The 14558-nt window shown below is 43.1% G+C and overlaps 1 protein-coding gene across 4 annotated transcripts in view; it reads left to right on the top strand.

The window, feature by feature from the left end:
* The first annotated feature begins 4713 nt into the window (after window positions 1-4713).
* The window catches only part of ADCK1 (aarF domain containing kinase 1), a 151035-nt gene continuing 141190 nt past the window's right edge, over window positions 4714-14558 (top strand). For 3 of the 4 annotated variants that reach the window (XM_038744034.1, XM_038744025.1, XM_038744008.1), the window contains exon 1: window positions 12016-12039. The gene's annotated coding sequence lies outside the window, so the exon portion shown is untranslated. Of the gene's footprint in view, window positions 4733-12015; window positions 12040-14558 lie in introns of those variants that run through there. The other variant, XM_038744017.1, reaches the window with a different exon arrangement.

The raw sequence follows: 14558 nt of genomic DNA, 5'->3' as shown, positions 1-14558 counted from the left end.
AGGTCACACAGTGGAGGCGGGATTAGAACCCACGACCTCTGACTCCCAAGCCCGGCCTCTTTCCTCTGAGCCACGCTGATGGTCTCTATCTGTTGCCGAATTGTACTTCCCAAGCGCTTAGCCCAGTGGTCTGCAAATAATAATAATAATAATAATGATGATGATGATGGCATTTATTAAGCGCTTACTATGTGCAAAGCACTGTTCTAAGCGCTGGGGGAGATAAAAGGTGATCAGGTTGTTCCACAGGGGGCTCACAGTCTTCATCCCCATTTGACAGATGAGGGAACCGAGGCACCGAGAAGTGAAATGACTTGCTCAAGGTCACACAGGAGACACGTGGCATTGGCGGGATTAGAACCCACGACCTCTGCCTCCCAAGCCCGGGCTCTTTCCACTGAGCCACGCTCTGATGGACACTGTTGCTGACTTGTAATTCCCAAGCGCTCAGCCCAGTGCTCTGCACCCTGTAGGCGCTCAATAAGTACGACGGAATGAGCCCACTGTTGGGTAGGGACCGTCTCTATACGTTGCTAACTTGTACTTCCCAAGTGCTTAGTACAGTGCTCTGCACACAGTAAGCGCTCAATAAATACGATTGAATGAATGAATGAATGCTCTGCACCCAGTAAGCGCTCAATAAGTACGATGGAATGAATGAATTGTACTTCCCAAGCGCTCAGCCCAGTGCTCTGCACCCAGTAGGCGCTCAATAAGTACGACGGAATGAATGAATTGTACTTCCCAAGCGCTCAGCCCAGTGCTCTGCACCCAGTAGGCGCTCAATAAGTATGATGGAATGAATGAATTGTACTTCCCAAGCGCTCAGCCCAGTGCTCGGCACCCTGTAGGCACTCAATAAGTACGACACCCACTGTTGGGTAGGGACTGTCTCTATGTGTTGCCAACTTGTACTTCCCAAGCGCTTAGTACAGTGCTCTGCACACAGTAAGCGCTCAATAAATACAATTGAATGAATGAATGAATGCTCTGCACCCAGTAAGCGCTCAATAAGTACGATGGAATGAATGAATTGTACTTCCCAAGCACTCAGCCCGGTGCTCTCCACCCAATAAGTGCTCAATAAGTACGACAGAATGAATGAACTGTACTTCCCAAGCGCTCAGCCCAGTGCTCTGCACCCAGTAAGCGCTCAATAAGTATGATGGAATGAATGAATTGTACTTCCCAAGTGCTCAGCCCAGTGCTCTGCACCTGTAAGCGCTCAATAAGTACGATGGAACGAATGAACTGTACTTCCCAAGCGTTCAGCCCAGTGCTCTGCACCCAGTAGGCGCTCAGTAAGTACGATGGAAAGAATGAATTGTACTTCCCAAGTGCTCAGCCCAGTGCTCTGCACCTGTAAGCGCTCAATAAGTACGATGGAACGAATGAACTGTACTTCCCAAGCGCTCAGCCCAGTGCTCTGCACCCAGTAAGCGCTCAATAAGTACGACGCCCACTGTTGGGTAGGGACTGTCTCTATATGTTGCCAACTTGTACTTCCCAAGCGCTTAGTACAGTGCTCTGCACACAGTAAGCGCTCAATAAATATGATTGATTGATTGATTGACGGAACGAATGAATTGTACTTCCCAGGCGCTCAGCCCAGTGCTCTGCACCCCGTAGGCGCTCAATAAGTATGGCGGAATGAATGAACTGGACTTCCCAAGCGCTCAGCCCAGGGCTCTGCACCCAGTAAGCGCTCAATAAGTACGACGGAAAAAGTTGTACTTCCCAAGCGCTCAGCCCAGTGCTCTACACCCCGTAGGCGCTCAATAAGTACGATGCCCACTGTTGGGTAGGGACCGTCTCTATATGTTGCCAACTTGTACTTCCCAAGCGCTTAGTACAGTGCTCTGCTCACAGTAAGCGCTCAATAAATACGATTGATTGATTGATTGACGGAAAGAATGAATTGTACTTCCCAAGCGCTCAGCCCAGTGCTCTGCACCCCGTAGGCGCTCAATAAGTACGGCGGAATGAATGAACTGGACTTCCCAAGCGCTCAGCCAAGTGCTCTGCACCCAGTAAGCGCTCAATAAGTACGACAGAAAGAGTTGTACTTCCCTAGCGCTCAGCCCAGTGCTCTACACCCCGTAGGCGCTCAATAAGTACGATGCCCACTGTTGGGTAGGGACCGTCTCTATATGTTGCCAACTTGTACTTCCCAAGCGCTTAGTACAGTGCTCTGCACACAGTAAGCACTCAATAAATACGATTGACTGATTGATTGATTGACGGAAAGAATGAATTGTACTTCCCAAGCGCTCAGCCCAGTGCTCTGCACCCCGTAGGTGCTCAATAAGTACGGCAGCATGAATGAACTGGACTTCCCAAGCGCTCAGCCCAGGGCTCTGCACCCAGTAAGCGCTCAATAAGTACGACGGAAAGAGTTGTACTTCCCAAGCGCTCAGCACCCCGTAGGCGCTCAGTAAGTACGGCGGAATGAATGAACTGGACTTCCCAAGCGCTCAGCCCAGTGCTCTGCACCCCGTAGGCACTCAATAAGTACGACGCCCACTGTTGGGTAGGGACTGTCTCTATATGTTGCCAACTTGTACTTCCCAAGCGCTTAGTACAGTGCTCTGCACACAGTAAGCGCTCAATAAATACGATTGATTGATTGATTGATTGACAGAAAGAATGAATTGTTCTTCCCAAGCGCTCAGCCCAGTGCTCTGCACCCCGTAGGCGCTCAATAAGTATGGCGGAATGAATGAACTGGACTTCCCAAGCGCTCAGCCCAGTGCTCTGCACCCAGTAAGCGCTCAATAAGTATGACGGAAAGAGTTGTACTTCCCAAGCACTCAGCACCCCGTAGGCGCTCAGTAAGTACGGCGGAATGAATGAACTGGACTTCCCAAGCGCTCAGCCCAGGGCTCTGCACCCAGTAAGCGCTCAATAAGTACGACGGAAAAAGTTGTACTTCCCAAGCGCTCAGCCCAGTGCTCTACACCCCGTAGGCGCTCAATAAGTACGACGCCCACTGTTGGGTAGGGACCGTCTCTATATGTTGCCAACTTGTACTTCCCAAGCGCTTAGTACAGTGCTCTGCACACAGTAAGCGCTCAATAAATACGATTGATTGATTGATTGATTGACGGAAAGAATGAATTGTTCTTCCCAAGCGCTCAGCCCAGTGCTCTGCACCCCGTAGGCGCTCAATAAGTATGACGGAATGAATGAACTGGACTTCCCAAGCGCTCAGCCCAGGGCTCTGCACCCAGTAAGCGCTCAATAAGTACGACGGAAAGAGTTGTACTTCCCAAGCGCTCAGCACCCCGTAGGCGCTCAGTAAGTACGGCGGAATGAATGAACTGGACTTCCCAAGTGCTCAGCCCAGTGCTCTGCACCCAGTAAGCGCTCAATAAGTACGACGCCCACTGTTGGGTAGGGACTGTCTCTATATGTTGCCAACTTGTACTTCCCAAGTGCTTAGTACAGTGCTCTGCACACAGTAAGCGCTCAATAAATATGATTGATTGATTGATTGACGGAACGAATGAATTGTACTTCCCAGGCGCTCAGCCCAGTGCTCTGCACCCCGTAGGCGCTCAATAAGTATGGCGGAATGAATGAACTGGACTTCCCAAGCGCTCAGCCCAGGGCTCTGCACCCAGTAAGCGCTCAATAAGTATGACGGAAAGAGTTGTACTTCCCAAGCACTCAGCACCCCGTAGGCGCTCAGTAAGTACGGCGGAATGAATGAACTGGACTTCCCAAGCGCTCAGCCCAGGGCTCTGCACCCAGTAAGCGCTCAATAAGTACGACGGAAAAAGTTGTACTTCCCAAGCGCTCAGCCCAGTGCTCTACACCCCGTAGGCGCTCAATAAGTACGACGCCCACTGTTGGGTAGGGACCGTCTCTATATGTTGCCAACTTGTACTTCCCAAGCGCTTAGTACAGTGCTCTGCACACAGTAAGCGCTCAATAAATACGATTGATTGATTGATTGATTGACGGAAAGAATGAATTGTTCTTCCCAAGCGCTCAGCCCAGTGCTCTGCACCCCGTAGGCGCTCAATAAGTATGACGGAATGAATGAACTGGACTTCCCAAGCGCTCAGCCCAGTGCTCTGCACCCAGTAAGCGCTCAATAAGTACAGCGGAATGAATGAACTGGACTCCCCAAGCGCTCAGACCAGAGCGCCCTGTTGGGTAGGGACTGTCTCTATATGTTGCCAACTTGTACTTCCCAAGCGCTTAGTACAGTGCACTGCACACAGTAAGTGCTCAATAAATACGATTGATTGATTGCTCTGCACCCAATAAGTGCTCCATAAGTACGACGGAATGAATGAACTGGACTTCCCAAGCGCTCATCCCAGTGCTCTGCACCCCGTAGGCGCTCAATAAGTACGGCGGAGTGAATGAACAGGACTTCCCAAGCGCTCAGTACAGTGCTCCGCACCTAATGAATGAGACGCACTCGTGCGCCAAGTTGGTCCGAGCTCGGGGCGCCGGGGGCTCCCCCCCTATCAGCTCTGCCGGTGGAACGGTCCAGACTCCGCCCCCTCGCGGTGATTGGTCGAACGGCGGGGCCGGACTACAACCCCCAGCAGGCTGTGCGGCGCTGCGGTCACGGGCCTAGCGGCCCGCGGAGGGTCGGACTACAAGTCCCAGCAGGCTGTGCGGCGCCGCGGGCGGGCCGAACCATTCGCAGCCGGCCCCGGGGGGGGATTGGGCAGAATCCAGTTGGAGAGCCGAAGCGAGTGGGGGCGGCCAGCCGGTGAGTTGCCCAGGCCAGGGGGACGTTGGCATCCTGAATCCCGACGGGAACAGGCCTGGAAAACGGGGTTGCAATCGGGAAACATTCCCCGCCGGGAAGGGCCAGGGATTTAGGGGGGATCCTTGCTTTGCTTGTCCCAGGCTGGAGAACAGTAGTAGCAATAATAATAATAATATAATAGTATTTGTTATACTATTATTATTATACTATATACTATATTTATACTATTTAGGGGGGATCCTTGCTTTGCTTTTCCCAAGCTGGAGAACACTAGTAGCAATAATAATAATAATATAATAGTATTTGTTATACTATTATTATTATTATTATTATTATACTATATACTATATATACTATTTAGGGGGGATCCTTGCTTTGCTTTTCCCAGGCTGGAGAACAGTAGTAGCAATAATAATAATAATATAATTGTATTTGTTATACTATTATTATTATTATTATTATTATTATACTATATATATATAATATATATAATAATAGTAGTATAAGAAATATTATTATATTATTATTATTATTGCTACTACTGTTCTCCAGCTTGGGAAAAGCAAAGCAAGGATCACCCCTAAATAGTATATATATAGTATATAGTATAATAATAATAGTATAACAAATACTATTATATTATTATTATCATTGCTACTACTGTTCTCCAGCCTGGGAAAAGCAAAGCAAGGATCCCCCCTAAATAGTATCTATCTATCTATCTATATATATATATATATATATAGATAGATAGATAGATACTATTTAGGGGGGATCCTTGTATATATATATATATATATATATAGATAGATAGATAGATACTATTTAGGGGGGATCCTTGCTTTGCTTTTCCCAGGCTGGAGAACAGTAGTAGCAATGATAATAATAATAATAATAGTATTTCTTATGCTATTATTATTATTATTATTATACTATATACTATATATACTATTTATGGGGAATCCTTTCTTTGCTTTTCCCAGGCTGGAGAGCAGTAGTAGCAATGATAATAATAATATAATAGTATTAGTTATACTATTATTGTTATTATTATACTATATACTATATATATACTATTTAGGGGGCATCCTTGCTTTGCTTTTCCCAAGCTGGAGAACAGTAGTAGCAATAATAATAATAATATAATAGTATTTCGTATACTATTATTATTATTATTATTATACTATATACTATATATATATACTATTTAGGGAGGATCCTTGCTTTGCTTTTCCCAAGCTGGAGAAGAGTAGTAGCAATAATAATAATAATATAATAGTATTTGTTATACTATTATTATTATACTATATACTATATATACTGTTTAGGGGGGATCCTTGCTTTGCTTTTCCCAAGCTGGAGAACAGTAGTAGCAATAATAATAATAATATAATAATATTTCTTATACTACTATTATTATTATTATTATTATACTATATACTATATATGCTATTTAGGGGGGATCCTTGCTTTGCTTTTCCCAAACTGGAGAACAGTAGTAGCAATAATAGTAATAATATAATAGTATTTGCTATACTATTATTATTATTATCATTATTATACTATATACTATATATACTATTTAGGGGGGATCCTTGCTTTGCTTTTCCCAGGCTGGAGAGCAGTAGTAGCAATAATAATAATAATATAATAGTATTTGTTATACTATTATTATTATTATACTATATACTATATATACTATTTAGGGGGGATCCTTGCTTTGCTTTTCCCAGGCTGGAGAACAGTAGTAGCAATAATAATAATATAATAGAATTTGTAGAGCACTTACTATGTGCCAAGCACTGTCCTAAGTGCTGGGGGCGAGACAAGGTCATCATGTTGTCCCACGTGGGGCGCGCAGTCTTCATAATAATACTGACAATGGCATTTATTAAGCGCTTACTATCAATCAATCAATCAATCGTATTTATTGAGCGCTTACTGTGTGCAGAGCACTGTACTAAGCGCTTGGGAAGTACAAGTTGGCAACATATAGAGACGGTCCCTACCCAACAGTAGGGTTGCAAAGTGCAAACCACTGTTCTAAGCGCTGGGGAGTTTACAAGGTGATCAGATTGTCTCATGGTCTTAATCCCCATTTTACAGATGAGGGAACTGAGGCCCAGAGAAGTGAAGTGACTTGCCCAAAGTCACACAGCTGACAAGTGTTGGGTAGGGACTGTCTCTGTATGTTGCCAACTTGTACTTCCCAAGCGCTTAGTACAGTGCTCTGCACACAGTAAGCGCTCAATAAATACGATTGATTGATTGATTGAAGTGGCAGAGCCAGGATTTGAACCGATGACCGCTGACTCCAAAGCCCAGGCTCTTTCCACTGAGCCACGCTGCTTCCCATAATGCTTCATCCCCATTTGACAGATGAGGCCACTGAGGCCCAGAGAATAAAAATTCATTCATTCATTCATTCAATCGTATTTATTGAGCACTTACTGTGCACAGAGCACTGTACTAAGCCCTGGGGCGAGACAAGGTCATCAGGTTGTCCCACGTGGGGCGTGCAGTCTTCATCCCCATTTGACAGATGAGGTCACTGAGGCCCAGAGAATAAAAAATCATTCATTCATTCAATCGTTTTTATTGAACGCTTACTGTGTACAGAGCACTGTACTAAGCGCTTGGGAAGTACAAGTGGCAACATCTAGAGGCGGTCCCTACCCAGCAGCGGGCTCACAGTCTAGAAGGGGGAGACAGACAACAAAACAAAACATATTAACAAAATAAAATAAATAGGATAAATATGTACAAATAAAATAAATAAATAAATAATTGACATTTGACAGATGAGGTCACTGAGGCCCAGACAATAAAAATAAAATGATGGTATTTGTTAAGCGCTTACTATGTGCCGAGCACGGTTCTAAGCTCTGGGGGAGATACAAGGGCATCATGTTGTCCCACGTGGGCTCACAGTCTTCATCCCCATTTGACAGATGATGTCACTGAGACACAGAGAATAAAAATGAAATGATGGTATTTGTTAAGCGCTTGCTGTGTGCTGAGCACTGTTCTGAGCGCTGGGGGAGATACAAGGGCATCACGTTGTCCCACGTGGGGCTCACAGTCTTCATCCCCATTTGACAGATGAGGTCACTGAGGCACAGAGAATAATAATAATTATTATGATGGTATTTGTTAAGCGCTTACTATGTGCCAAGCACTGTTCTAAGCACTGGGGGAGAGACAAGGCGAACAGGTTGTCCCACATGGGGCTCACAGCCTTCATCCCCATTTGACAGATGAGGTCACTGTGGCCCAGAGAATAAAAATGAAATGAATGATGGTGTTTGTTAAGCGCTTATCATGTGTCGATCACTGTTCTAAGCCCTGGGGGAGATACAAGGGCATCATGTTGTCCCGCGTGGGGCTCACAGTCTTCATCCCCATTTGACAGATGAGGTCACTGAGGCACAGAGAATAATAATAATAATAATGAATAATAATAATAATAACTCAGTGCTTAGAACAGTGCTTGGCACATAGTAAGCGTTTAACAAATACCATAGAACAGTGCTTGGCACATAGGAAGCGCTTAACAAATACCATTATTATGATGGTATTTGTTAAGCGCTTCCTATGTGCCAAGCACTGTTGTAAGCACTGGGGGAGAGACAAGGTGATCAGGTTGTCCCACGTGGGGCTCACAGTCTTCATCCCATTTGACAGATGAGGGAACTGAGGCCCAGAGAAGTGAAGTGACTTGCCCAAGGTCACCCAGCAGACACGTGGCAGAGTCGGGATTCAAACCCACCACCTCTGACTCCCAAGGCCAGGCTCTTTCACTCATTCATTCATTCAATCGTATTTATTGAGCGCTTACTGTGTGCAGAGCACTGTACTAAGCGCTTGGGAAGTACAAGTTGGCAACATATAGAGACGGTCCCCACCCACCAGCGGGCTCACCGTCTAGAAGACTCTTGCCACTAAGCCACGCTGCAGACCAGAGGCCAAGCTTGGCCACCCAAACTAGGGCTGCAACCGTGGCCTACTGGATAAGAGCCCAGCAGGCAAAAGGATCTGGGTTCTAATTCCACCCCTTGTCTGCTGTATGACCTTGGGCGAGTCGTTTCACTTCCCCGGGCCTCAGGTCCCTCGTCTGGAAATGGGGTTGAAGATTGGGAGCCCCAGATGGGACAGGGACTGTGTCCAACCCGATTATCAACCCCAGTGCTTAGAACAGTGCCAAGCACATACAGTAGTAATAATAATAATTATGGTACTTGTTAAGCGCTTACTATGTGCCTGGCACATAGCAATACTAATAATAATTATGGTACTTGTTAAGCAATCAATCAATGAATCAATTGTATTTATTGAGCGCTTACTGTGCACTGAGCACTGTACTAAGCGCTTGGGAAGTACAAGTTGGCAACGTACAGAGACAGTCCCTACCCAACAGTGGGCTCACAGTCTAGAAGCACTTAATAATAATTATTATTATGGTACTTATTAAGTGCTTACTATGTGCCTGGCATATAGCAATAATAATAATCATGGTACTTGTTAAGTGCTTATTAATAATAGTAATAATGGTACTTCATTCATTCAACATTAAGCACTTAATAATAATTATTATTATGGTACTTAGTAAGTGCTTACTATGTGCCTGGCATATAGCAATAATAATAATCATGGTACTTGTTAAGTGCTTATTAATAATAGTAATAACGGTACTTCATTCATTCATTCAATCATATTTATTGAGCGCTTACTGTGTGCAGAGCACTGTACTAAGCGCTTGGGAAGTACAAGTCGGCCACAGATATAGACGGTCCCTACCCAACAATGGGCTCACAGTCTAGAAGGGGGGAGACAGACAACAAAACAAAACAAGCAGTCATATGAGACATATAAGTGCTTGCTAAGTGCTTAATAATAATAATAGTAATAATAGTAACGATGATTATGGTGCTTGTTAAGCGCTTACTATGTGCCTGGCACATAGAAATAATAATAATAATTATGGTACTTGTTAAGCACTTACTATGTGCTTGGCACATTGTAATCATAATAATAATTACAGTACTTGTTAAGCGCTTACTATGTGCTTGGCACATTGTAATAATAATAATAATTACAGTACTTGTTATGCACTTACTATGTGCTTGGCACATTGTAATAATAATAATAATTACGGTACTTGTTAAGCGCTTACTATGTGCTTGGCACATTGTAATAATAATAATAATTACAGTACTTGTTATGCACTTACTATGTGCTTGGCACATTGTAATAATAATAATAATTGCGGTACTTGTTAAGCGCGTACTATGTGCTTGGCACATTGTAATAATAATAATAATTACGGTACTTATTAAGTGATTACTATGTGCTTGGGACATTGTAATAATAATAATAATAATAATTACGGTACTTGTTAAGCGCTTACTATGTGCTTGGCACATTGTAATAATAATAATAATTACGGTACTTGTTAAGCGCTAACTTTGTACTTGGCACATTGTAATAATAATAATTACGGTACTTGTTAAGCGCTTATTATGTGCCTGGCACATAGTAGTAATAATAATCATTATGGTACTTGTTAAGTGCTTACAATGCACCAAGCACTGTTCTAAGCGCGGGAGTAGATACAAGGTAATCAGGTTGTCCCACGTGGGGCTCACAGTTTCAATCCTCATTTGACAGATGAGGTCACCGAGGCACAGAGAAGTGAAGTGGTTCACCCAAGGTCACACAGCAGACAAGTTTGTTTGCTTAGCAAATACCATAGTAATAACAATGATTATATTAATCTATTATACATTAATTTAGACAATTTAATTCACAGAATCATTTTAATTTGCTTAATTTATATAATTATATGATATATTATTATGTTTGTACATATTTATTACTCTATGTATTTATTTCTTTATTTTACGTGTACATATCTATTCTATTTATTTTATTTTGTTAGTACGTTTGATTTTGTTCTGTGTCTCCCCCTTTTAGACTGTGAGCCCAATCTATTATACATTAATTTAGACAATTTAATTCACATAATCATTTTAATTTACTTAATTTATCTAATTATATGATATATTATTATGTTTGTACATATTTATTACTCTATGTATTTACTTATTTATTTTACTTGTACATATCTATTCTATTTATTTTATTTTGTTAGTATGTTTAGTTTGTTCTGTCTCCCCCTTTTAGACTGTGAGCCCAATCTATTATACATTAATTTAGACAATTTAATTCACATAATCATTTTAATTGACTTAATTTATCTAATTATATGATATATTATTATGTTTGTACATATTTATTACTCTATGTATTTATTTATTTATTTTACTTGTACATATCTATTCTATTTATTTTATTTTGTTAGTACGTTTGGTTTTGTTCTCTGTCTCCCCCTTTTAGACTGTAAGCCCGCTGTTGGGTAGGGACTGTCTCTATATGTTGCCAACTTGTAGTTCCCAAGCGCTTAGTACAGTGCTCTGCACACAGTAAGCGCTCAATAAATACAATTGATTGATTGATTGATTGATTGATTATTAGCTCCCTGATGGACAGAGATGACGCAAAAGGCCGGCTAGGAGGTTTCCCATTCCGCAGCCACCCTGGCAACAGGCTGTCGTTCTTCGAAGCCCTCTCAGAGGTGACTCTGAGCGTTCACCGCTCCTGTCATTTTGTCATGGCCTTACACACAGGAGCGGCGTGCCCGAGTGGAAAGAACACGGGCCCGGGAATCAGGGGTCCTGGGTTCTAATCCCGCTCCGCCAATTGTCAGCCGTGTGGCCTTGGGCAAGTCGCTTCACTTCTCTGTGCCTCAGTGACCTCATCTGTAAAACGGGGATTAAGACTGTGAGCCCCACGGGGGACAACCTGATCACCTTGTATCCCCCCAGTGCTTAGAACAGTACTTGGCACATAGTAAGCGCTTAACAAACACCATCATTATTATCATTATAATTATTAATTAGACTCCTGCTGTTCGTCTGCTGGCTGACCTCTCTGGGCCTCAGCTGCTTCTGAGAAGCAGCACGGCCTAGTGGATAGAGCCCGAGCCTGGGAGTTAGAAGGACCTGGGATCTAATCTTGGCTCTGCCACTTGTCTGCTGTGTGACCTTGGGCAAGTTACTTCACTTCTCTGAGCCTCAGTTATCTCATCTGTAAAATGGGGGTTAAGACTGGGAACCTGAGGTGTGACAGGGACTGTGTCCAACCTGACTGGAGAAGCCGCATGGCTTAGTGGGAAGAGCCCGGGCTTGGGAGTCAAAGGACGTGGGTTCTAATCCCAGCATCGCCACTTGTCTGCTGTGTGACCTTGGGTAAGCCACTTAACTTTTCTGTGCCTCAGTTACCTCATCTGTACAATGGGCATGAAGACTGTGAGCCCTCTCCCCCTCTCCATCCCCCCGCCTTACCTACTTCTCCTCCCCACAGCACCTGTATAAATGTATATGTGTTTGTATGCATTTATTACTCTGTTTATTTTATTTGTACATTTTTATTCTATTTTATTTTGTTAATATGTTTTGTTTTGTTCTCTGTCTCCCCCTTTTAGGCTGTGAGCCCACTGTTGGTTAGGGACCATCTCTATATGTTGCCAACTTGTACTTCCCAAGTGCTTAGTACAGTGCTCTGCACACAGTAAGCGCTCAATAAATACGATTGAATGAATGAACGAATGAATGACACCCCGATTACCTTGTGTCTACCCCAGTGCTTAGAACAGTGCTTGGCACATAGTAAGTGCTTAACAAATACCATAATTATTATTATTGTTTGTAATAATAGTAATAATAATAATGATGATGTTTATTAAGCACTTACTATGTGCAAAGCACTGTTCTAAGTGCTGGGGAGGTTACGAGGTGATCTGGTTGTCCCACGGGAGGCTCACAGTCTTCATCCCCATTTTACAGGTGAGGGAACTGAGGCATGGAGAAGTGAAGTGACTTGCCCAAGGTCACACAGCTGACAAGTGGCAGAGCCAGAATTTGAACTCATGATTTCTGACTCCAAAGCCCAGGCTCTTTCCACAGAGCCACGCTGCTTCTCACTCACTGCTTCTCTTAGTACGGTGCCTGGCACATAGTAAACACTTAACAAATACTATAAATAATAGAAACAACAAAAAATAACACACCCACCTCTAAATTCACTACACTTCCAGTCTATATGGTTACGTTCTTGTGTTTAGCATTATAGAGTGCCTGGCACATAGTATCTGCTTAATAATAATTATTATTATTATAAAGCAGTAACTGTATGATTATGGATTCATTCATTCATTCAGTCATATTTATTGAGTGCTTACTGTGTGCAGAGCACTGTACTAAGTGCTTGGGAAGTACAGGTTGGCAACATATAGAGACGGTCGCTACCCAACAGCGGGCTCACAGTCTAGAAGGGGGAGACAGACAACAAAACAAAACATATTAACAAAATAAAATAAATAGAATATGTAAATATGTACAAGTAAAATAGAGTAATAAATCTGTACAAAATTTGCTAAGCTGCTGTTTTAAGTGCTGGCATTGTTATAAGATCAGCAGGTCGCACAGAGACCCTGTCCCTCATGGGGCTCACAGTCTAAACAGGAGCGGGAACGGGTAATTCATTCATTCATTCATTCAATCGTATTTATTGAGCGTTTACTGTGTGCAGAGCACTGTACTAAGCGCTTGGGAAGTACAAGTTTGCAACATAGAGAGACGGGCCCTACCCAACAGCGGGAGGTAATAATAATTGTGGTTTTTGTTAAGTGCTTACTATGTGCTAGGCACTGTACTAAGCGCTGGGGTGGGTACAAGCAAATCAGGTTGGACACAGTCCCTGTCCCATGTGGGGCTCACAGCCTCAATCCCCATTTTACACATGAGGTAAGTGAGGCATAGAGAAGTGAAGTGACTTGCCCACGGTCACACAGCAGAAAGTGGTGGAACTGGTATTCGAACCCATGACCTCCTGACTCTCAAGACTGTGCTCTATCCACTGCGCCAAGGGTATTGGATCCCCTTTTACAGATGAGGAAACTGAGTCCCAGGGAAGTTAAGTGACTTGCCCAAGGTCACACAGCAGGCAAGTGGGGCAGCTGGGTTTAGAACCCAGGTCCTCTGCCTAGTAGGCATGTGCTCTTTCCATTAGGCCACTCTGCTTCCCTAATTAATAATAATTTATTATTATTAATTAAATTATCAATTATTATTATTAACAAACCCCTGCAGACAGAGAGAAGCTGACAACACCCTAGATAAGATGAATGTGCTAATTGAGATCCTTTCTGTGTTTTGGGGTGCCAGTATTTCTGTATTTTGTGATTTGAAGTCAAGTGCTTAGTACAGTTCTCTGCACTTAGTAAGTGCTCAGTAAATATCAATCAGTCAATCAATCAGTGGTATTAATTGAGCCCTTACTATGTGCAGATCACAGTATTAAGCACTTGGGAGAATTCAGCAGAATTAGCGGACACGTTTCCTACTCATAATGTGCTTACGGTCTGGATGGGGATATAGGTAGTAATATACGTGAATAATTTATAATATAATTTAAATAATTTAAAGTTATGTACATAAGTGTTGTGGGGTTGGGTGAATAGCAAATGTCCAAAGGTCACAGACCTAAGTGTATAGATGATGAAGCTTTTTGATGTGGTAACGTTGCATCCCTAAGACCTTTAGGAAATAAATGAAAAGCTTCCTAATAGATTGCCCCTGATAGTGTAGTTTTTCTTTCCTCCTTAGGATGATTGTTTTCAAAGATTGTTCTCTGAAAACCCCACAAAGACATAATAATAATAATAGCATTTATTAAGCCCTTACTGCGTGCAAAGCACCGTTCTAAG

This window comes from Tachyglossus aculeatus, chromosome 1 (genome assembly GCF_015852505.1).
Source record: "Tachyglossus aculeatus isolate mTacAcu1 chromosome 1, mTacAcu1.pri, whole genome shotgun sequence".
Lineage (NCBI taxonomy): Eukaryota > Metazoa > Chordata > Mammalia > Monotremata > Tachyglossidae > Tachyglossus > Tachyglossus aculeatus.
The sequence above is the reverse complement of the archived record's forward strand: the minus strand, read 5'-3'. Positions and strand labels throughout refer to the sequence as shown.